This window comes from Pteropus vampyrus, unplaced genomic scaffold (assembly GCF_000151845.1).
Source record: "Pteropus vampyrus isolate Shadow unplaced genomic scaffold, Pvam_2.0 Scaffold279, whole genome shotgun sequence".
NCBI classification, from domain to species: domain Eukaryota; kingdom Metazoa; phylum Chordata; class Mammalia; order Chiroptera; family Pteropodidae; genus Pteropus; species Pteropus vampyrus.
The window spans coordinates 74,489-78,870 of NW_011889060.1; the positions used below are offsets into that span (position 1 = coordinate 74,489).

The following is a 4,382-nucleotide window of genomic DNA, read 5'->3' on the forward strand; positions in this document are numbered from 1 at the left end:
TTTTTATCAATGTTCATGATTTAGGAAAACGCAAAATTTCAGTTACAAGTTAGTGAAAATCTTGGGTTAGAAGGTGCCGGCGAGCTCATGGACCTCGGGGAAAGAACGCCTCGCTTAGGCCGGACACCGCAATCAGCCTAGTTCCCCAGCTTCCTGGAGAGTGAGGGCGCCCTCCGCTCGTTAGTCGCCCCAACTTTGTCTTTTGACTTGAACTACTTCTTTACTAGGCTTCCTGGATGCAGCCTCTGGTTTCTGAGAAATATCAGCTTGGACTGTCCATCGTTGTGCTCTCCCTCCTTTTTGGGGGAGCCATCCATGTTTCTTGAATCCATTGATGGCGGATATTAACCTTGACCTCCTTCCATCTGAATTTCCGGTGGTCATGACTTAACCAGTGACATGTAGTCCCTCCCATCTTTTTTTCCTAATATGGCATATGTAATAATTCAAATCCCGGCCCGTCTCCTTTTTTCTTGTCTTCTCCGGTAATGACCAGCTCTATTCTAAAGTATTCTGCCTCTCACAGGAAACTGGGAAAATAGTTTGCAGTAGGAATCAAGAAAATGAATAGGATTGCGAAAAATGGATATTAAACTTTTACAAAGAGGAAAAAAATTTCTTAGGAAACTATCGAAATTAGATGCTGTCGAGAAGAAAGAGCATAATATATTACCAAGGTACTGGAGGAAATAGCCAAAAGATTTTAGGAAGAGATACTCTGGCAAAAACACAGTAACTGAACTCATGGTCTCAAGTTTTCATTCGAGGAAGACGTATGCAATACCGTGACTGTCACTAAAATTGCCTGGGATAGGCTCGTTATCGGAATAGAAATGCATGTCTTCGTGCAGAACAATCCAGTATAAGATTTGAGAGATGAGTGTATGTCAGGAAGATAGTTATACTTGTTTAGAGCCAGGAGTAGTGGCATTCGGGTGGCTAGCACAAGGAACAATAACAGGAGGAAGAGATAGAAGAGAGAGAGATCGTGCTGTATGCCATTTGGTAAGAAGAACAGAGTGGTCGCTTCTGATAGAGATTATAAAAGTGGAACAAAACAAGATGGCATCGTGACGGAAGAGCTCAGCTGTCTTCAATTCTGCCAGAGGCCTGTTTCCCCTGGAAATGGCCTGATCATTTTTCTTTTTTCTTTCTTTCTTTCTTTTTTTTTTTTTTTTTGACCATGCAAGTTCCTTGGATGAAACAAAATGAGAGGAAAGATTTCTTTGGAGGAAGAAAGAGGTGAAGTGGAAGAATTTGAAAAATCGTAGGAAAAGACACTGCCGTTTTTAAGTCTTCCCAAGCGAATCAAATGTCACATATCATGAGATATGATCAAACTGCTTCCTTGGCCATTAGGAAAGTATATTTCAAAAAGTGGGGAGGAACCATCGTATTCTTAATGATTCAATGTCCCAATTAAAGCTGGAGCAAATCAAAGCTCTGTGTAACCTAAAATATGGGGAATTAGATTTCAAATCAATTTTCAAATTGTGGTAAAGTACAGGTAACAGAATTTACCGCCATGTCTAAGTGCGCAGTTCCCCGGTGCTAAGGACACCCACGTCGTCGGGCTCCTGTCACCGCCATCGTCTCCGGACCTCTTCCCCTCGCAGAACGACTCAGCCATGGAACAGCTCCCATCCCCTCGGCTCTCAGCCCCTGGCACCCGCCAATCCACTCTCCGTCTCCATGATTTTGACTGCTCGAGGGACCTTTTTAAAGTGGAGCCATAAGGTCTACGGCCATGCTACCCTGAACAAGCCCGATCCCGTCTGCTCTTGGAAGCTCAGCAGGGTCGGGCCTGGTTAGCACTTGGATGGGAGACCACCTAGGAAGACCAGGTGCTGTAGGCGTAAAAAATAAGAGATAAAGGATTGTAAGCTGACAAGGTCCCTGCAATATGTGAGGTCAACCAAGGGTTGCCTCGCCTAAAAACAAACAAATAAATAAAGTGGAGCCATACGGTATTTGTCCTTTCACGACTGGCTTATTTCACATGGCATACTGTCCTCGAAGTTTATCCATGTTGTAGCATGTGGCAGAATGTCCTTCCTTTTTAAGGCTGAGTAATATTCCATTGTATGGACGGACCACATTTTGTTTATCCATTTGTCCCTTAACAGATGTGTGTTGTTTACACCTTTTGGCAATTTGCGAACAATAATTCGACGAACATGGGTATACAAGGATCTGCTTGCATCCCTCCTTTCAATTCTTTTCAAATTATTTTATTTGAGGAATTATGTAGTTATCCCATTGTTAAGACCATATAGAAACATTTAAAAACATTTTAAAATGTTTAGATTTTAAAAACATTTTTTAAATGATCAATAAACTAATAGGAGAATTAGCAAAGGATGTGAACAGGTAGTTCACAGGAAAAAAACAACAAAACGAATAGATGCTCTGCTTCCCTCATGAAAGGAAATGCAAATAAAATCCATATTTTACTTATTAGACTGACAAGTAACTGGAAGTTTGTTAATATCCTGTGAAGGGCAAGGTTGTGCTGATACAGGGACTTATATACTGCTGTTGGGGCTATAAGTTGGCACAGCCACTTAAAAGGAATATTTGTCATTAGCTATCAAAAAAAAATGTACATCCCCCTTTTTTTAATCCATGGATTTGCCTATTCTGGAAATTACGTATAAATGGAATTATACAACATATGGCCTTTTGCGACTGGCTGCTTTTATTTAGCATAATGTTTCCAAGGTTCTTCTATATCGTAGCATGTTTTAGTACTTAATCCTTTTTATTGGTGTTCTACAATAAAATCTACTGCCTGGATAGTCCAAATTTTTGTTTAATCATCATTAGTTGATACAGATTTTCGCTCTTTCTACTTTTTAGCTGTTATAAATAATTCTGCTATGAAGAGTTGCGTTTAAGTTTTATATGGACATTTTCAATTTTTCTTGGGTATCCCAGGTGTAGAATTGCTGAATTCTGTGTCAACTCCATGTTTAACAGTTTTAGGAACTACCTCACTGTTTTCCAAAGTGGCTATCATCCTACCAGCAGTGTATTGGAATTCCAATTTCTCCACATTCTTGCCAACACCTGTTACCATCTGTCATTTTGATTTTAGCGGTCCTAGTGGATGTGAAATGATACCTCAATGTGGTTTTGATTTACATTTCCCAGATAACTAAGAATGTTGAGCATCTTTTCATGTGTTTATTAGCCATTCGTATATCTTCTTAGGATAAATGTCTATTCAGATCTTTTGTCTATTTTTTAGTTGTCTTTTTTTGAGTTGTAGGAATTTTTTTTTTTTAATTTTTCAATCAGAGTTGATATTGTAATTTTGAGTTTCAGGTGTACAACATAGTGATTAGATACTTATATAATTTATGAAGCGATTGGTCTAGTACTCACCTGACACTGTACAGTTATTATAATTTTGTTGACTATATTCCCGATGCTATACTTTACATCCCTGTCACTATTTTGTAATTACCAATTTGTACTTCTTAATCTCTTCACCTTTTTCACCCAGACCTCCAACCCCCCTCACATCTGGCAACCATCAGTTTGTTCTCTGTGTCTACGAGTCTGTTTCTGTTTTATTTGTTCATTTATTTTGTTCTTTAGATTCTACATACAAGCGAGACCATGTGGTAATTGTCTTTCTCTGTCCGACTTATTTCACTTAGCATAATACCCTTTAGGTCCATCCATGTTGTCGCAAATAGTAAGATTTCATTCTTTTTTATAGCTGAGTAATATTCGATTGCGTATATGTACCACCTCTTCTTTATCCAGTTGTCTATCATTGGACACTTAAGTTGCTTCCATATCTTGGTTATTGTAAATAACGCTGCAGTGAACATAGGGGTACATACATCTTTTCGAATTAGCGTTCTAGATTTCTTCAGATAAATACTCAGAAATGAAATTGTTGGGTTATAATTTTTTGAGGAACCTCCATCTTGTTTTCCATAGCGGCGGCACCAATGTGTAGTCCCACCACAGGGCACGTGGGTTCCCTTTCTCCACATCCTCAGCCAATGATTGTTGTTTGTGGATTTATTGGTAATAGCCATTCTGACAGGTGTGAGGTGATGGCTGGTTGTGGTTTTAATTTGCATTTTTCTGATGATTAGTGATGTTGAGCATCTTTTCATATATGTCTGTTGGCCATCTGTATGTCCTCTTTGGTGAAATGTTTATTCATGTCCTCTGCCCATTTTTCGATTGGATTTTTTTTTTTGGTGTTAAGTTGTATGTGTTCTGGTAAAATTTGGATAGTAACCCTTTGTTGGTTGTATCATTGTTGAATACCTGCTCCCATTCAGTAGGTTGTCTTTTCATTTTGTTGATGGTTCCCTTTGCTGTGCAGAAACTTTTTAAGTTTGATATAGTCCCATTTG

The 4,382-nt window shown here is 38.9% G+C and overlaps 1 pseudogene; it reads left to right on the forward strand.

Annotated features, from left to right (window-relative positions):
• The first annotated feature begins 1,737 nt into the window (after positions 1 to 1,737).
• Positions 1,738 to 1,856, forward strand: LOC111729761 (annotated as a pseudogene).
• Positions 1,857 to 4,382: the final 2,526 nt, after the last annotated feature.